The sequence below is a fragment of the Mirounga leonina genome, unplaced genomic scaffold (genome assembly GCF_011800145.1).
Source record: "Mirounga leonina isolate KUSES-001 unplaced genomic scaffold, KU_Mleo_1.0 Mir_127, whole genome shotgun sequence".
Lineage (NCBI taxonomy): Eukaryota > Metazoa > Chordata > Mammalia > Carnivora > Phocidae > Mirounga > Mirounga leonina.
The window spans coordinates 22,307,551-22,328,935 of record NW_023270316.1 but is presented as its reverse complement, the minus strand read 5'-3'; the positions used below and the strand labels follow the sequence as shown (position 1 = coordinate 22,328,935).

The window sequence follows — 21,385 nt, the reverse complement described above, 5'->3', positions numbered from 1 at the left end:
TACATATTTATTGAATAAAATTTACACAAAATATTCAACCATTTGTTTTAGAATTAATTCAGCACTCTTTGCATGTCACTTTATTCTAAGACTTTGCTATTCTTAAGTTCTTTTTTTTTTTTTTCCATGTCTAATCTATTTGCTAATCTTAGAAAATCTCATTTTTGAGGTGTCTGGGTGGCTCAGTTGGTTAAGCGTCTGCTTTTGGTTCAGGTCATGATTCCAGGGTCCTGGGATCCAGCCCTGCATCATGCTCCCTGCTCAGCAGGGAGTCTGCTTCTCTTTCTCCCTCTGCCTGCCATTCCCCCTGGTTGTGCTCTCTCTCTCACTCTGTCAAATAAATAAATAAAAAAGAGAGAAATAAAATAAATAAAAAAAAATTAAAAAAAGAGAGAAGATCTCATTTTTGACTGGACTCAGACTGAGGTAGAAAATCTCAGACAGGACAGTCTCTGTCTCTTGGCAGTCTGTTCCTGGCATTTTTCTTTGGCCTCCATCATTCTCTTGGCCAAAAGTTTAGCATATTCTGCCGCCTCATCCTTATTTTTCTTAGTATGCTGTTTCTTCAGAGCGATATGCCGACATTTGTGTTGGAGGAGAGGTGGAGTAACAAGATGCTGAATCTTGGGCACTTTGGTTCTAGCTTTCTTACCTTCTTTGTTTAGGGGTTTTCTCACAACATACGGGCAGGCATCATCTTCTTTAGAAAGACTGCAAAGTTTGTGAATTCTGCTAGCTCTTTTGCATGCCAGGCAATGAGGCACAGTAGTATCAGTGAGTCCAGGTATATCCTTCTCCCAATTTTTTTTTCAATGACCAAGTTGAGAACACTGAGATTGACATCCACTATGCAACCTTATACAAATTTGTGCTTTCTTTCTCCAGTCCTTGTCTGTAGCAGTAATGCCCCTTACTCAGCAACAGGTGGACATGGTCATGGGTTAAGGTACCTTGCTTCATGGGGAAGCCTTGTTTGTTATTGCCACCACTGATTTGGACCATATAACCCTTCCCTTCTTCACCCAGAGCATCAGTAGCAAGTTCTTTGACCATACACTTCTCTGTGAAGTTTACATTTATCATCCAATTCGTTGAATTTCTGGCAGCCAGGAGCTGAGAAAGACATGTTCAGCTTAATCCTAAAGCAGCCTACCACCTCTGGGATGCCACAAGAAAGAGCTTAAATTCTTAATTTTACTTCATCACACTGTGGTATGGAATAAAAAAAGTATTACTTCAAGAGTTCAAAATCTATTTTATGTCTCCTTTCCTTGATTTTTTTTTTTTTTTTTTTGGCCTGGAATATGATGGATCCTATGAATCTACATTAATTACTTTTTTCAAACCAGAAAATAATTATTTTCATTAGAGTAATAATATAAATATTTAAATGTATAATAACAAAATACAACCAGAAAGCTTTACAATGAAAAATAGCAAACATTCCTTGTTCTCTTCAATTTTTGCTCTGCAGATGAAGCAGTGTGTGGTTCTTTATATGTTCCATGTGACTTTTGTTTCTGTATTTTCAGTATCATGTTTAAATGGCTATTCCTTGTGTTTTGAATTCTCAACCACATTGACTTAAAACAATGAATGATAAGTAGTATCCCTTATAAATCACCCAGTACTGTTTCTGACATATTTACAACTTCCTTATATTTAATTAATGTTTTCATGTACTAATCACCAGTTCATCATCAAAATACCCAATATGCAGTGTCTTTAATATAGTCAAAATCATTTATAAACTTCATGATTTCTTTTTTTTTTTTAAGATTTTATTTATTCATTTGAGAGAGAATGAGATAGAGAGAGCATGAGAGGGGGGAGGGTCAGAGGGAGAAGCAGACTCCCTGCTGAGCAGGGAGCCTGATGCGGGACTCGATCCTGGGACTCCAGGATCATGACCTGAGCCGAAGGCAGTCGCTTAACCAACTGAGCCACCCAGGCGCCCTAAACTACATGATTTCTTTAAAAATATCTTTCCTGCATCTTTCCATCTTCATGTGTGTGTGTGTTTTTTTTTTAAGATTTTATTTTATTTATTTATTTGAGAGAAAGAAAGAGAGCATGCAAGTGGGGAGAAGGAGGACAAGCAGATTCCATGCTGAACATGGAGCCTGACTAGAGGCTCGATTCCACAACCCTGAGATCATGACCTAAGCTGAAATCAACAGTCAGGTACTCAACCAACTGAGATTTTCGATGTGCTAGTTTTGCTAATTTGCTATATAACAATGTCCTTGCCCTAATACTTTAGAGAAAGCCACACAATTTTAGCTAAAGCAATAATTCTCAGCCTTAATTATTTGACTCTTAAGACATAATGTGAGTTGATTTCCCCTCTTTGAGAATCATGTGAGCCTGACTTTCACATTATTCTACGTCATTACTGCTTTTAATATCCCAGTAATGAAACATTTGCAACTAATTAACATTTTTGACTTAGTGGCTTTTAGAGTTAAACCACCTGGCATTTTTATACTTTACTTAACCAGCTTCACATATTGAGATTACTTCTAAAATGGTTTGTACTCTTCTTTTATCTACTATGGTTTTTATCTCCATTTTCAGTTATATTAGACGGTACCATTAAAAACATTTATTTTTCTTTCAATTCACACCAGTGTTAAAAGATGTGCACTAATCTAAGCAGTTTTTTTGTGAATTCTAGTAAATTAAATAAGTACAGGTGTTTCAGGAATCTATTTGTCACTGTTTCTCACTTTTAGAAATATTTGGTGCACATGTATGCTTGAGTTGTGTCTTGGAAAAGCAAATGATTTTGCAATATTGGTGTGAAGGACATTTCTAGAAGTAACAGACACTGTAAGTGTCCTGCCAATATCTCTGGAACTTACTATTTTTTTTTTCTTCCTGTATATTAGTCAGAATCTAAATGTGAGTGATAAGGAAAAATCTGTGTCCTAATATGGCCCACCGAGCCAGCAAGGGGGTCCCAGTCCTTGCCCCGGGGCTCTTCCAGGTTCTCTCTGCTCTCCTTCCCACTCGCGCCAATCTGGGTTCCTCTCCTTGCTCCGCTTCACGCACGCGCCTAGTGCTCAGTATATAAATTACCCCATTTGTTTGTTCTGGGGGCTCAGACCTTTCGAGATCATTCTCCTCTGAGCCCGCGGACATTAAATAAACCTCCTATCCTCCAAGATCTCTGAGTGCTGCTTGGTTCTTCTGTCCTGTGATCCAGTCCAGGTTCCATAACGTTTGGTTCCCTGACCCGGAAACCCAACCACTCTGGCCCATTGTTGCCACTGGTTTGGGGCCAATGGTGAGGTGGTGATGGAATGAGGGATCTTAATGGAGAAGGCGTGCCCTGCCTAATTTTCGGCAGTCTCCCACCCCAGTCGCCTCGGGCGGGCCCCACCCCATTGTTCCCGCAGGACTTGAGGAGACTTGGCAGGTGAGGACCTGGTCCCGACCATTGGATTATGGTAAGGCTTGGGGCCCCAGGACCCAGACAGGCCCACCCGTCTGGGTGGAAGGGGAGCCTGATCACCTCCCAGAGACCTCTTAGAGGTCTCACAGATAGGGATTCCCAGGGAGGGAATGTAATAAATATGGAGTGAATGTGTGAGTCAATGTGCAGTCTGACCTGGCTTGCTCAAGTGGACTGATGCTGTGACTCCACGGGAGGGCACCCTTAAGGTCCCCAGAAGCCTACGGAATCTGAGTGGGCCCGTCTGTGATTCTGTGGTGAATGGCATAGTCTATGGCGGCATCAGAATAGTTTCTGATCATTAAGTCACAACGCTGAGACTGCTATGGCTAAGCCTCACTTGAGCTCCTTCAGGACATGGCCAGACGGGCATCTGATTGGTCTCCTTACCTCAGGAGGCACCTGTCCCCTTTGTCTCTGTGCCACTGCACACGGGAACATCACCATCTATGTATTCAATGTGCCCTCTAAAATATAAGCTCTATGAGGGTAGGGAATTTTTCTCTCTTGTTCACTACTTATTGCCAATGTGGCATCTAAAGTATGTGTGACATGTGGTAGGAGATCAATAGTATTGATTATATGAATGAATAAATCTCTGACATCCAGGGTAGTATGCTCTAGAATGTTGGTCAATGAAATTGATGGGGACATAAGATCAGTAAAAGGCCTTTGTATGTGAAATATTCTGAATTTTGTAAGATGAATAGTTTTGTAAATTATTCATCATTCCCTTGGTGTCTCTGTTGCTTATTACAGGATTTGGACTCCTACAGTGATATCAGAGGTCTTAACTAAAATGGGATTGTAAAAATACATGACAACACACATGAATTAAAGAAATACAAAGTATCATACTACTCTTTGAGGCAGGGTTTTTACTGTTACTTGTCTATCTGCTTCGTGGGTTATTGAATTAGTAAAGCATTCTAAGATTATGCAACTTAAATTGGCCTTGTCTTTCTGTTAGCTCACAAACATTAGGTAAGATATTTTAAAATTCCACCATCACATTCAATGAAGAATGTATGGTGGTCACATTTTAAAATTACATAATAAACTATTTATTTTATAGATATATCTTGCATAATCAGAACTCTGAAGGGAGAATTTCAAATGTTGAAATATTGGATGTGGCAATTGTAGTATTTTTTTTTGCAATTGTTTGAATTATTATTTCTTCACACCCATAAAATTCACAGTATGCCAGTGAATTTGATTATTTTAATTCCTTAGAATATATTGCTCTCCCTTTTGACACAAATATTATTTCATTTATGTCTATGTCATTAACATTTATAGCTGATTCATCAATTTTATTTAAATTATAATATGCCATATGTCATACCCTGAAAATATTAGAAATTTTAAAAATGTAACAGGTTACTATAGTTTTCCATTTTCTGACGAGGTAAAGAAACAATATCATTCATGCTTTCTTTTCTCCAACTCATTCTTGAAAGGTTCACAGAATTCTCAGACAAAGACAGATCTGTCAAAATAAAGTGAATGTCAGGGGAAAATTTAGGGAGCATTAGAAAGTGGATGGGTTAACATTTATGTGGTAACTGGAACTCAGAGAAGATGGAAGAGTGCCATAGGTAGGAAATAATGGAGAGAGTGGGCAAATGTGTTTTAGGTAATCCTTTAAATTCTTTCTGGTAGTGACTAAGGACATTCAGACGTCAGACAGCTGAGTACCTGGCAGATTTAGCAGATTGGCCTCTGATGTCTTTTTGAGCCCTGGTGGTGTGTCGATGGTTGACAACATGAGCATAAACGCTGGCTGTCCCTTTAATAGTCCTTTCTACCAACGAACTTATGTATCCCAAGAATTAGAAATATATAATACAACATTTCTACAATATTTTTAATGTCTGTAAAATCAGTCCAAATATTAGCTGAGAAATTTGAACTAGTCTTTGAAAGCCCTCTATTATTTTATAAAGTTAAGAAAATGAATCTCTGGACCATTGGGGGAATATGTTAATTTCTCTTTTATTCCTTTAGAGCTAGGTAAGAGCTTTGCTAGAGGGCAGCAGCTAGGAGTGAATTAGAATTGCATAATGACTATTCCATTAAGTTTCCTTTGATGCTTTGATTTTAATTCTTCAATATTAATATTGTTTTTGATGTTAAAAAAGGAACTAAATTTTGCTTGGAAAATACTGTTAGAATATGTCTTTACCTGTAGTCCAGCTTGGCAAATTGGATAACTGATTGGTCGGTGTGAAATAAATGTAACTGGATGTTTGGAGAATGCCTGCATTCATCAGATACATCACTAAAAATAGCCACAGGAATTTACATATGTCTTTTTCCATATCCATTCATCAGAAAATTGATACCTAACACCATCCAATTCAATAATTCTCATTTTTTAAATTTTATATAAGTGAATTACAAATATGAGATTGTTTGCCTCTTCTCATTTCCATCATATCCAATGTCACAGTCCTAACATTAGTTTTGAATAGCTGAGAGAGACATAAGAAAAATTGGGATATGAGTTTAGATTGTGATATGTCCCCAATTTTAAGCAGGTCATACTTATTTTCAATTCTGGCTTTGACATATGTATTGGTGGTTTGATGTTGAACAGTTTATTTAACCTATCTTAACCTCAGTTACAAATTTCATTTGTAAAATACAGAATGTGAGTCTAGTTTTCAGAGTTGGCAGGTTGCGGTGAGATTAGTATAGCAAAACAAGCACACAATCAGGCACTTAGAACTCAAGGCATTGTGTAAAAATTGTTAAGTGAGTTTATTTTATGCATATTAAAATGGGAATTAACATAAACTATTTAGCAAATTATTGAGCAAAAAAAGTAGTTTTTACATGTCAATAACTGGGCATTATACTTAGATTGTATATAACTGCATAGTTATATGTGTGTATAATGAATACACAATCCTGGAAAAATGAAATAATTCACTGTCAAGAGTATAAATGGAAAATTATTGCATTTAAATTTTATCTAATCAACACATGTAAACCCAAAACATTGTTTATTACACATTATGACATGCTACATGTTGACTTTTATGATTTTTTTAACTGATAATTTATTAGAATCAGAATTAGTTTCACAAATCTTTCATTTTTCTCTCTATTTCTTGGCTAGTTAAAGAGTACATCTATTTATTTTGGTGTACTTGAGAGCATGCATGATTACTTTGCCCTTAATAAATATTGCACTACAGATGCTAAATTGGCAACTTTTTTGTCCTACTCTCAAAATTTTTTAGACTATTGAAACTTCTAAGTTGATTGTCCTTTTCTGACAATCTATCAATATCAAAGAGAAATACTGGTTTATGCTCTTTGTGGAATGGTCAGGACATATTGGTTAGAAACACAAGTATATCTATAAACTTTACATGACTAACTTGTACCAATACTATGCCATATAGTTCATGAAGAAATCCATTTATGGATTACATAGAGTTATTCATATGATGTTGGATGACACTTAACTTTTATTTATTTATTTATTTATTTATTTATTTATTTATTTATTTTTAAGATTTTTAAAATTTATTTGACAGAGAGAGACATAGCGAGAGAGGGAACACAAGCAGGGGGAGTGGGAGAGGGAGAAGCAGGCTCCCCGTGGAGCAGGGAGCCCGATGCGGGGCTCGATCCCAGGACCCCGGGATCATGACCTGAGCCGAAGGCAGACGCCTAACGACTGAGCCACCCAGGCGCCCCGACACTTAACTTTTAAATAAATGCCTCCAAAATTCCATCCATGCTGTATGAAGACATGAAAGTAAGCTCATTTTTCCATATCTGTATTTTTACTAGTCTGAGCATGTAGGTTTGCCCTTCAATACTTAGTTCCTTATCTTGTTCTGTCTGCTGATTATTTTAGAAAGTAGATATTACTTAATGACCCAAGAGGATTTTGCTCTTATGCCTGGAAACCATGTGATTTATTTTTCTCCAATAGTAATATTTTACCAAAATATGAGTAGATACAAGGGTCCATCAAAATGAAATGATTTTATGGATGGTAAAAGATGATATTTTTACAGCCAAATAATTTCTCCCATGTGTTGATGTAATATATAAAACTTCAATTCTTTTCTGTTTGCAAGTAATCATCTTCTCACTATGTCCTCATATGGCAGAGAGCAAAAGAGCTCTGGTCTCTCTTCCTCTTCTTATAAGAACACCAATCCCATCGTGAGGGCCTTACCTTCATGACCTTATCTACAACCTAATTACCTCCCAAGGCCTCACTTCTAAATGCCATCACATTGCAGGTTAGGGCTGTAGCATATGAATTGTGGGAGTGGTGCTCCAGCATTCAGTCCTAAAAACAAGTTACTTTGGGATCCCAGAAAAAAAAGGAATACTTTCAGACAGGTTTTAATATACTAGCTAAATGTTTTGGAAATAGAAGGAGGTTTATGGGCACACCAAAAATGGCCTGATAATCCACATAGAAAGAATAAAATGAACAAATGGAACAGACATGGCACTATGTGGACTGTTCAAAGAATAAGGATAATTTGGTATGTCATGAGCTATTTCTGCAGGGGTAAGAGTACTGGCAGGTTTCTTGAAAGGGACCCCTCACTGTGATGGAACTTTCATAACCCTTATGTATTAGTCTATTTTCAAATTTCTTTAGTTCTCTATTTATGAAATCTTAGTTTTTCCTTGAAGGACTTTTGGTAAAAAGAAAATATTTCAACACTCTTTCAAAAATGAAATTCAAACAATTTATTTTTGTTATCAATTTCCATGTACAATTAGGTTATAATACAGATTTTCTCTACCCGGGAGGTGGACAGTGGAGGAATGCTCCAGTCTTGCCTAAACCCATGGGGATAATTTTGACTTCTTTGGTTTTCAATGCACTTCTTATGTTAGGGAGAATTATAAGATGACCCCTCAAGCTCCCCTTTTTCTGGTGTACATATACTTTTTCTCCAAGTTATTAAATCAAACAGCAGATCAGGTGCTGGTATGAAGGGATTTTGAGGACATCTTTAAAGTCACAAATCAGTTACTGATAAAATGGAATATTATCCTTAATGTGTCTACCCTAGTTAGAGGAGCCCTTAAAAGAGACTTAGCTCCTCCTAATGAAAGGGATATAGGGGTGCCTGGATGGCTCAGTTGGTTGAGCGTCTGACTCTTGGTTTTGGCTTAGGTCATGATCTCAAAATCATGAGATTGAGCACAGCATCAGGCTTTGCACTCAGTGCAGAGTCGGCTTCAGATTCTCTCCCTCCCGCTCACTCTTCTCTCTCAAATAAATAAATAAAATTTTAAAAAATGAAAGAAAGAGAGAGAGAGAGAAAGAAAGAAAGATGCAAAGCATGAGAAGGAATTAATAGGAGTAAGATTCTCCATTTCTGGCTTTTAATGTCACATAACATTAAAGGGGTCACATGACAAGGAAGTCCCATAACTGCTGGAAACTGAATTTGGACAACTTGAATGAGCTTGAAGTGATTTTTCTTATTGCCTGAAAAAACATGGGCTGGTCTGCACCCTGATTTCAGCCTATGAGTCCTTGAGCATAGAATCTAGTTATTCTGCAACCAGACTCTTGACCTACAGAAATTATGAGATAATAAATGGGTGTTGTTTAAGCCTCTAAAGTAATGTTTCTTTGTCATACAGCAATAGAAACCTAATATACTTGTCTACATTCTTCACAATGTTCGTGTTAGGAATGATCTTTTTTTCTTTTTGCAGTGCCTGGAAAATAGAATTTCTGATTTTTTATCCTTAATATACGGAACCTATTGGTTACAAGTTCATTAGTGACTAAGTTTAAACCAAAAATATTAGAGCTATACTAGGAACAGCTCATAATGAATGGAATTTTGACTGCATGCATCATGCTCTTTGTTTCTATTTATCCTAAAAACCAACATAATTAATTACTTAATTCTTAGGAGTCTCATTACTATTTCTTATGTTTATCACTACTTATGTATTAAAGAATTGCATTAGCGAGTCGCCTGGGTGGCTCTGTTGGTTAAGTGTCTGACTCTTGATCTCAGCTCAGGTCTTGATCTCAGGGTCCTGAGTTAAAGCCCCACATTAGGCTCCATGCTGGGTGTGGAGCCTACTAAGGAAAAAAAAAAAAAAGAATTGCATTAGCACTAATCACTATCAATTGCTACTGATAGTAACCCCTTTGGCAATTAACTGACAAAGTAAAATCATTAGTACAAAATCAATTTGTATTTAATTACCAAAAATATCAAATATCAAAATATCACTTCAAGATACATAATAAGTGAAATTACCTTGACTTCAAAAAGGAACTCTGCTACTATTTTGTTGGAGACATAGATAGTATAACTCAAGGAAATCGTTGTAATCTGTAGCTAAATTTTTATATATCTGGATATGCTCCCTTTATCTCTCTCCAGTCATATACAGTTGTTTTGACAGTCTCCCCAATGGGAGATGTTATTATTTAATGTTTACTATGTACTTAGCACTAAAAAGAATCAGCTTTGTTTCAGAACTTAGAAACTGATCAGGATCCTGCATTGAGTTTGGGGAGGGGTGAGGGGCAGGGAAGAATCAGTCCCACAGTAACCTTTCAAGTCAACATTTCTATTAGTCCTGCTTAGACAATGTAAATAAACTGTGCCTTTTACTTACTGACCTGGACTATATATTGCAATCTTGCATAAATAGTTAGATCCCTACATTGTTTGCATGTCTGGTACTCTGATTCTCCAGAAAATGGTTTCACTTTTACTCTACTCATATCTTTCTTGATAAGACCACCTCTTCTTTTTTAATTTATTTATTTATTTTATTTATTTATTTTTAAAGATTTTATTTATTTATTTGACAGAGAAAGACACAGCGAGAGAGGGAACACAAACGGGGAGTGGGAGAGGGAGAAGCAGACTCCCCGCCGAGCAGGGAGCCCGATGCGGGACTCGATCCCGGGACTCCAGGATCATGACCTGAGCCGAAGGCAGTCGCTTAACCAACTGAGCCACCCAGGCGCCCCAAGACCACCTCTTCTAATAGTACGATTTTTAGAGGTAAAACAGATTTACATACAGTTTCTTTTTTTTTTTTTCATACAGTTTCAAATGTTATTGTTTATTGGCTCTGCTACTGTTACATAACATTAATTTTCATTTCAAAATCTCCTTTGTTGTCTATCTAATTGTTTGTACCCTGAATTATATACTGGGTGAAAAACAACCTAAGTGCTCCTTACATTTTGCTCTACTCACTGGTAATTAATGTCACTGCTGATTTTTCTCTAGTCATGGACTTCAAATAAATATTTCCTCTGATCTCTAAATTGTAGAAGGAAATTTTCTTTCTTTTTTCTTTCTCTTTCTTTCTTTCTTTCTTTCTTTCTTTTTCTTCTTTCTTTCTTTTTTCTTTCTTTCTTTCTTTCTTTTCTTTCTCACTGTCTCTCCCTTTCTTTCTTTTCTCTTTCTTTTCGTTTCTTTTTCCTTCCTTCCTCCCTCCCTCCCTCTCTTTCTTTCTTTCGTTTTCTTTCTTTTTTTCTTTCTCACTCTCTCTCTCCCTTTCTTTCTTTCCTTTCTTTTTTTTTTTTTTTAGTTTAGTTTTTTTTTTTTTTAAGATTTTATTTATTTGCGAGAGAGAGAATGAGAGACAGCATGAGAGGGAGGAGGGTCAGAGGGAGAAGCAGACCCCCTGCCGAGCAGGGAGCCCGATGCGGGACTCCAGGATCATGACCTGAGCCGAAGGCAGTCGCTTAACCAACTGAGCCACCCAGGCGCCCCTTTCTTTCCTTTCTTTTCTGTTTCCTTTTCTTTTTCCTTCCTTCCTCCCTCCCTCTCTTTCTTCTTTCTGTCTTTCTTTCTTTCCTCTTCTTTCTTTCTTCTTTCTTTCTTTCTTATCTTTCTTTCTTTCTTTCTTTCTTTCTTTCTTTCTTTCTCACTCTCTCTCTCCCTTTCTTTCTTTTCTCTTTCTTTTCTTTTTCCTCCCTCCCTCCTTCTCTTTCTTTCTTTTGTTTTCTTTCTCTTTCTTTCTTTCTTTCTTTCTCTTTCTTTCTTTCTTTCTTTCTTTCTTTCTTTCTTTCTTTCTTTCTCTTTCTTTCCTTTCTTTCTTTCTTCTTTCTTCTTTCTCTTTCTTTTCTTTCTTTCTTTCTTCTTTCCTCCTGGTAGAAATAACAGATTCCAAGAAAAGGGAAAGTTAGAATGATAAACTTTTTTTAGATATAGTCTTTGAACTTACTACTTTTTCAAAAAATTCTAACTCCCTATTCCAAGCAATAAGATAAAGGGTCAACACAACTGTATTTAATGGGTTGAAACAGAAGCACACATTTTCATTTTAGCTAAATGAGATGAAAAGTTAATCTTCACACTTCTATTCCTCTCTGATATGCTGAGAGTTATATTTACACAATGCAAACACAAATAAAGGAAGTTGAAAATTTTGGTCTATTGACCTTCAAGATGATTTCAAAAGTTGTTTTTGAAAAATAAATATAAAGGTAATCAAATGCACTCTCCAAACCTATTTATAGTTTTTATATTCTTGTAGACTAGTACAACTGGTTTAAATAAAATTAATTCTTGTAAATTAAACTCAGTCCAGTACCAAATACCAAATTTTAATTATTTTATTTCAATTACTTCAACATAAACTTGTAAATTCATTCTCAATCAAAAGAGGTTATGAAATATTGGCTTAATGTTTAACTAAAATGCTTAATAATACAATATTTTTATTTGCACATTTGTAATTGTTTAGAGATCATATTTGGTCTCTTCATATGTGTATTTCAATATATATATAAAATATATATTTATATTTCAAATTATATATATACATACATAATACTTGTTTTTTTAATATATGTATAATATTTGAATGTTTTTTGACATTTTTGAAATGTAAAACATTTAAATAATGTTTTGTTTGTCTGTTTGTTTCTTTAGTCCTGTATATCTAGTATCATATACAGGACATGATGCCTTATAGCAGATATGATTTTTTATTTCAAAAAAATAGTAATTTATCTCAATATATTTTTTAAAATGTTTGTGTATTTGATGCAGATTGGCAGTATGACTCAGAATATTTGTAAAAATAGAGAAATATAGTGATTATTTTTTGTTTACTTTCCAAATCATTAATATGTTTCTCACAAAATCTAAAATAATCTCAGTAGTGCACCTACTGATATGATTGTTAAGATATAAATAGGTTACCCCAGAAATTCTCATTATATTTTTTCTAACAGATGTATTAAACAGTTAAAGTCAAATCAATTAAGTGCAAGGGGCAGACAAATATTTTCCAAATATGTGTGTAATTACTATGTTAATCTCCAATCAAGCTTTTAGTTTATGTCATGCTCTTTTTACCCCTCCAAAAGGACTAAGGACTAAACATTCCTATTATCCCTATTTCACAAGTTTCATTTTCAGCTGAAAATTCATTATGTTGCCATGTCCTTATGACTTTAGATTTTCATTAGAGATCATTATACTATGGGGAAATAACCATATCTCAGAGACAATATAAGCAGGGTCTTCTTAGCTTTGATTACTTAGCCTTGTGTTTTTAAATTAATGTCTAAACACTGAGATCAATTAATATGTTCGAAGAAAATATTTTCTACACAACAAATTGCATTTAAATTGTCTTGTGGGAAGTTCATTGTCATAATGTGTAATTTAAGAAAATTCCTAACACTGCTTGGTTATGATAAAATGAAAAGTCTGATAAACATTAACCCTTACAAACAGATAAGAAAATAGGAAATGAAAGTTCTCTTTAAGGTGTTGAAATGTTTTAGAATCGATTTTCATGTCAGATGATTCATGTAATAACATGAAGTAAGGCAGAATGCCTAAGGAATAATAAAGAGAAAGTGAAAGTCCGTGTCTTGCATCTCTGGAATGTTTTGTACGGTGGCTAACACAGCTTTTCTTAATGCTAAGAAAAAATTCAAAGAGTACTTTTTTCAAATGGCTTATATCAAGTAGGAACATATATTTAACATATATGGATCAGAGAATGAAACATTATTGAGGAAATTGAAAAAACAAAAACAACTCCCCCCCCCCCCCACTTTACCTAGCTATGTGTGAATTCAATTCCAGAAACAGCCGTTGGTCCGAGGCTCCAATGAGCAGATGTTTCAAACACATTTGGGAAGCTTAAATAATTCCGGGAAATGAACACCTCAGCTTTTCACACCAAACCCATCTTCGATTATAATTGGGAAAAGTGCTTGTTTTTCCTCCAATGACATGAATAGATACTGACAGCAACACTGAGGATGATGCTGAATGAGAGACTGAAAAATAAACCCAGATATCAGTTCAGTGACTCAGCCTAATGTTGGCTTCCAATGCAAGCACTTCGAACTCCATCAGAAGGAAAAATACCAAAGGTGAAAATGAATAAAGCATCCAATAATTAAGAAACAGAGGTAATATTAAAAACCAAATGCACATGAAACTGCCACATCCTCTCTAGAGCTTACATAGAACACATTGTATTATCATTGCCACCAGAGATCAGAAAATGCAGATGTTGTCTGGATCAGGAAATATTTAAAATGCCTTTAAAAAACTCCACTTTTACATTCATCATGTGTTGACTGTTTTTATTCATAAAATGTACCTGGGTAAGGTACATCTTCTGTTGGTTACACCAACAAATACACAGTGTTGTTAACTCTTTGTGGCCTGATCTAATACATAGTCTAGATATAGACTGCTCTTTATAACAGGTGCACTGTAACTTCTAAGTTACATACCTGAATATGTGAGTATTGGATTTAACTAAACTGTATTGTTAAAGGTGGAACTGGATATATGCCAACATATTATTAATTGGGAAATATTGAGTACATATACATTTATAAAGGGTTTGATCTTAAATCTTTGAATGATGAAGTTTAATATTTCATCAGTTTTAGAGAAAAATCTGTAATTCAGGAGTCAAAGCATATGAAAAATATTTTGCTACAAATAGAAAGACAACATTGCTGTTTGTAGATAAGAATACTGAAAAACAGTTACTTTAAATACAGTAATATATTTTAGTGACAGGAATGCTAAAATGAAAATTCAGTGTGGACAAAAAGACCTGAGTTAGAATCACAGATCTGTCCCTAACATGCTTGTATAAAACTTTGCAACTTAATTAACTTCTCCATACCTCAGGATTATTATTATTCTAAATGGTAATGAGAATTCTCACCTCAAACATTTGTTGTAATTCATGAGTTCATGTAGGAGAAAAGTCCTGGTGGCTGATGAACATGTAAAAGCATGTGTTTGTTTCATCTTACAATTATATAATGCTGCCTTAAAGTCACTTTTTAATTTAAAAAAATCATAAATATGGGTTGTCTGGGTGGCTCAGTCAATTAAGCGTCTGACTTCAGCTCAGGTCATGATCCTCGTTGAGTCTGCTTGTCCCTCTCCCTCTCCCTGCATTCCTTCCCCTGCTTGTGCTCTCTCTGTCTCTCTCTCAAATACATAAATAAAATTTTTTTAAAAATTATAATTATAGGAAAGGTAAAATTAAACAAGAGATTTAAAATAATCCCATGTATGAATGCATAATAGAAAATAGATTATTAAAATGCAAACACACAAAAATAATTGCTTTATTTTTATTCACTTTTGATATAATTTGTCTCCATATCATTCTGTATTTAGTCATTAGAAAGGATTAATGAAATTATATATTTCTCCTACATGAATTTTAAAATATAACGCATAAAGTGAATAAAACATTATTTACTACAAAATATTAAGTGACCACAACTTTAATTTTTGAATTCAGGTTTTTATTTGTAATGTTTCCCTCTTGAATGTTGCAATTCAAGTCTACTGGAATATTGTATTTGTGGAATTTACATTTAATGGATGCAGTTTTATAGATATGTATCAAATCTGGAATGGATTAAAGAATACTTAGCTCTATCAATATTCCAACTGTCTTTCTCATAGATAGTAATGTTCTGGTTCTATTAGGTATATGGACACATAAAGAACTAAAATTGCCATGACATTTTGAATGAGAATAGTGGGAGCACTATCCTACCAGAAACCAATAAAAACATGAGATTAATTTAGACCTCTTGCAGACAAATTCATATCCAGAGTAAGTGTTCATTTTAGTAAGTACAAAATGCTACTTCTTCTATAATGGAAATGGTCCGTTATAATCAACTTGCCTTCAGGTAGCTGGCCAGTCATCCCAGGAAATGGTGTGTTAATGGGGGCTCACTGTTGGTCTTTGCTGCCGACAGATTAAGCACCCCACGGTCAGCCTTGGTGAGTGAAAATCCATGTTGTTGAATCCATGCATAACTTCCATTCTTGCTACCATTGCCACTTTGTTCATCAGCCCATGGGGTAATGACAGAGGTGGCTGGGAAAAGAAGACAACTGGTATCCACAAAATGGATCACCCTAATCACTTGATTATTAAAATTCTTTCCTGCTGAGTTCACCTTTTGGTAAGTATTACAAAGGTCACAAACATCTTCATTTTTTTTCCCCATTCAAAGCCATTCCATATAACTCTTGCTCAAATTTCTTTGTCCATATTTTCCAGTCATGTTCCTTCCAAGTCCCTGACTAACCAGTCAAGCATAAATCATAACATAAATCAGTGTGGTAATTGCACTTCTGGCTATTTCTCATTTGAAGCAAAGTGAATAACCAGTAGTGAAGCCTGAAGTTCTGCCCACGAGGAGGATTTCTCTCCACACTGTCCTTCAGCAGGATTTCAGAGGTTGTTATAGTGCTCTAGCTATCCACCTTCAGGTGGTGCCTGCAATCCTGTAGAACCGATCTGTCAACCAGGCCAAAGTCTTCTCTTCCTCTGTCAACTGATTGTAGGGAACTCCCCATGAAATCCTAAGTGTAGGCTGGGAGAGGGCAGGATTTTTAACAAAAATGAAAAAGATGTTATACAAGAATTTCATACTAGGGCTATTCCTTGGCAATACACAGGAAGAGCAAAGGGCTTTTCATATTGGGCTGAGCAGAATTTTTTATGGGAAGAAAATAGTTCAGGAATGCTAAGAGCTCAATGGGTATCAGTAAAAATACTAATAAAGATAGATTACTGTAAAGAGTCGTCCCTGAATTTTGATTGAGAAATCAGGTATTAGGCAGGCATGCATGTGGGTAAAAGTAAATTAACCAGCGTCAGGCTTCCCAATATTTCTCAGATTCTCTGACAGCAGTGTTTAAAGGAAAATGTGTTTTGTAAGAGCTAAAGGAGTTTATATGATGGAGAACTGAGTGGGGATTGGAAGCTAGAAGAAATTCTGAATTAGGTATAGAGCTACAGAGATTAGTTTGGACTCTTGTCACAAATAGTCAAGAGGTCCAGAAATATATGCCACAGCTGCAGCATTTGGAGATCTTGGAAAATGAGAAAAAATTATCAAAGCTATAAATTCAGAGATGATCCTTGCAGAAGTATTGAAATGATCTCCAGTATCCTCAGTTGGCTTTTATTTGTTTTTTTTCCAGAGGAACTGAACAGAATGCTAGTTGAAGTTAAGGTACCAAAAGGAGAAGAGACAAGGGTTTACAAATGAAATAATGGGATAAAGATGAAATCAAATCTTTGCAAATTCTTCCTTGCCAGATGTGGTGCTCTGCTGATGGTTCATGGTAGGCATTGAGCTGACGAACCTCATGATAACTCAATGCTCCAGTCACGAGTTCATGTGTCTTTTATTTGCTATCAAAAATGTGTATACTGTCATATGCTATTTAATGCCAAATTCTGTTAGCTTTAATAGTGTTATAATTTTGTATTGATTGATTTATATGACTTATCATGCAATGGATTATTCATAAATTTTAAACAATGAAATAATTGACAAGTAATTTTACTTACTAAAGGAGCGCAAACTTGTGTCACTGAGATCTGAATTCAACTGTTAAGATAACCAATATGCAATTCTGTAATTTAAGTGAGAACTTTCTAGAAAGAATGATTGGTTCATCAAGTATCGATGGAATGGTCCATACTCATTAAATAACACAAATATTTCCACACGACTTATTTGCATTCTCTATGTCCCTATTTAAGATGGGAGGTGCTGACATTTTTTTTTATGTCTCCATTGTTTTATATGATTGCATTCTAAAATCCACAGCTCATAGAGGAATATAGTTTTGCAAAAGATTCAAATAATACGCACACTGGCAAATAAAGTAAATGGTGACCGTCCCCTTGGTTCCCAAGCTACCTCCTTCACTCCCACTTCTTTCCAGAGGGATACTACTGCTAACAGTTTGATGTGTATTCCTTCAGAATTTGGGGAGGTGCTGACATTTTTAAGCTTCAATTATCTTTACAGCTCTTCTCCTAACATAGTAACCATGAACAAAAAATAATTAATGATATGGAGGCTGAAGTTCAAAATTATTGTTTACATGATTTAAAGTTGTAGCCTCAAACTGAATGTTTATCATATTTTTATTAAATATGTATATGTTCCAAGAATCAAAATATTAGTCATATGATTACTTATATTGTTGAAAAGCAAAGTAGCTATGTGACATTAAGCAAGTTGATTAAAGCCTTTGGGCCTCTGTTTCCAAATGTTTAAAATAAGGATAATAAGATACTTCTCTTAGAAGATTATCCTGAGTATTAGAGAAATAATATTTGTAAAATGCTAACAAGTGTTTCTAACAAATGTTAAGTACCAAATGCATTAAAACAGATAAACAAATAGGGGCACCTGGATGGTGCAGTCAGTTGAGCGGCTGACTCTTGGTTTTGACTCAGGTCGTCTCAGGGTTGTAAGATTGCTGAGGATGGAGTCTGCTGGGATTCTCTCTTCCTCTTCCTCTGCCCTCCCCGCCCCCCAAATAAGTAAATCTTTAAAAAAGATACAGACAAATTACTTGAAGATGCTTCTTGGTTTCAGGTATTTACTTAACAAACAAACAACACTCAATTTACCAAGATCAAAATAAACCATACTTTTTATTTCCTATGATACTATGGTATCAACATACTATTATGATATATTTATTATATTATATAAAATATGAAAATACATTGCAATGACTTACAAACCAGGTTCTTAACATCTGTCTTTTTAAAATGTAACTTATATATTAACTTGGGAAAAAAACAAGACATGATAAAATAATTAAGAATGTTTTCTTTAATTAGAAATGTTAAGCACAGGGCGCCTGGGTGGCTCAGTTGGTTAAGCGACTGCCTTCGGCTCAGGTCATGGTCCCGGGGTCCTGGGATCGAGTCCCACATCGGGCTCCCTGCTCTGCGGGAAGCCTGCTTCTCCCTCTCCCACTCCCCCTGCTTGTGTTCCCTCTCTCGCTGTGTCTCTCTCTGTCAAATAAATAAATAAAATCTTAAAAAAAAAAAAAAAAGAAAAAAGAAATGTTAAGCACAATTAATTTCTCTTCATGAGGAAATCAGAGTTGATAAAAACTGTGACTACTTTTTATTAATTTGGGAAAGAAGAAAGAAAACTTCTTGTTTATCACATACTTGTTTATTTACATTTTCATCCCTAATAGATAATAAGACCATATTATTGAACACAATTTATATGCTATAAAATTTGATCACATAAAGGGTATCTTTTAATACGATAATATAATCCCTCAAATTAATGCATTAATCTAAGACATCCATTAACCAACCCTGACAGAATGTTAGTCTCATCTCCTTTCTACTTAATCAACCAAATTTTGTTCACAGTAAGGATATTTATATATACATAAATGTTTTATACAGAAGGCCTATCTGACAACATTTCTAGGGATCTATTTGAATAAAGGATCAAAGGGCCTTCAGGGAATATGTGAAGAGAAGAGAAAACCATGGTTCACAAAGTTTGCTGAGCACAATGGGCCAGTTATAAGAAGGAAGGTTACTTTTAAAAGCTTTTGATGTGATATAACTTTAAACTTACATCAAAATTTTAAGAATAACATAATAAATTTTCATGCACACTGTATGCAATCTTATAATTTTTAATAGTTTGTCTCATTTGTAATTCTATTTCTAAATTTACATGTATGCAAATATTTATTTTTCAGAACCATTTGAGAGCAAGTTGGAAGTATTGTGTCCCTTTATCCCTATATAATGCAGTTTGCATTTTCAAGGAAAAAGCGAAATCTCTTACATAACTACATAGTTTTAAAAATTGGAAAACTTAACATTCAAATAATACCATCAGATAGTTTAGAGTTCATATTTAAATATCCATTTTCCAAACAATGACCTTTATGGTTTATAGGTGATGTTTCACTTTCAGGATCCAGTGCAGAATCACACAGTGTATTTAGCTGTCTTGTCTCTGCAGCCTCCTTTAATACAGCACAGTACCACAGCCATCTTTTCTCTTTCTCAACCTTGACATTGTTGAAAAGTACAGGCAACTTATTTTGTACAATGTCTCCAAGTTGACTTTGTCTGATGTTTCCTAATGATTACATTCACATCATGCTCTTCCTTAGACATACCATACCATCGATACAGTAATGTTAGTTTTGATCACTTGGTTAAGGAGATGCCCACAGGGTTTCTCTTCTTTAAAGTTAACTAATAAGTACATTAACCAACAAGCACGTTGGAGCTGTCTAATTTGAGATTATATCAATATGCTGTTCTTCATCAAACTTTAACCCAATAACTTTAGCCTAATTTTGAGGATTTACATATATATATATACACACATATATATGTATGTATATATAGTATATATAATGCATATTGTATATTATATATACATAATATACTACATATCATATATATTGATATGTAATGTATATTAGAGAATCCTCAAATAAAATAAATGAAATGTAATAATATATAACATAAGTATTACACATATAATATATAGCATATATACATATTAAAACCCCTCAAATTAAATATATAAGTATATATAGGTAAAATTTTGTATTCTATAAAGATCCTTCTTTTCTTTTTATTTAATGAGTTATACAATACACTGTGATGTTATTTATTTTGATGCTCAATTTGTGAGGAACATTATTATGAATAGAACTTAGAATATACCCTCAAATTATGTTCTTCCCCATCTTCCATGGACTATGTTTGAGTCTAGGTATAGGAATTTGCAAATGATAGCTAAAAGAATTTAATGATACAGGGTTCCCCCCTATCAGAAAGTAGAACATTCCTATGAAACCTTTCATAGGCCAAAGTGGCATAAATTGAAGAGTATCCCGCTTTCAGAGAGTTCCCACCATGACATTTCACTTTTATGAAAGGCCTACATTTGTATCTCATTTACTAGCTGAAAGGAATCTGAAAAAGATTTTGCTTTGAAAAAAAAAAAAAACAAAAACCCTTATGTGAACTTTCAGAAAACGGGGATGCCTGTGTCTGAAAGAATAAAGGCAATATATCTTGACCATTTTCCTGAAAGAATATTTCCAAAGGCTGAAGAAAAGAGCTCTGAGTTCCAGAGAGAAAGGGATGATGAAGATGAGATGATGGTCATCCCACACCAAAGGACCAAAGGACACCAGGCTGATACCTTGGATAGCCAATCAGGGTACCATTAGACAAGATCCTAGCTCCTTTGATACCAAGCTTTGATTGCCATGAAACAAATATGGAGGAACATTTACAGCACATACTTCCGGAAATCACCTGAACTCCATGAATAGCTGCACCTCTAGCAATCATGGCCCTTAGTGGCCATTTGTGGGCCTCTGGAGTCACCGCCATTTGACTATGAACTGTGAACATAGTGAACTAAAATAAGAGAGAAGAAAATCAATGGCAGACAGTAGTGGTATGAGCAGTACCTCCAAGGTCTAAAATTCTACATTTATGCAAATGTGATACCAACAAACAAATGAAAAAAGACATGTCAAAATATTTGTATAAATCAGCAATTTGGTTGTGAAACATATAGTGTAACCATTTTGTGAA

General features: G+C 34.9%; 1 pseudogene; it reads right to left on the bottom strand.

The window, feature by feature from the left end:
- Positions 1 to 416: 416 nt before the first annotated feature.
- On the bottom strand, positions 417 to 21,178 carry LOC118009643 (annotated as a pseudogene).
- Between the last annotated feature and the right edge of the window lie 207 nt (positions 21,179 to 21,385).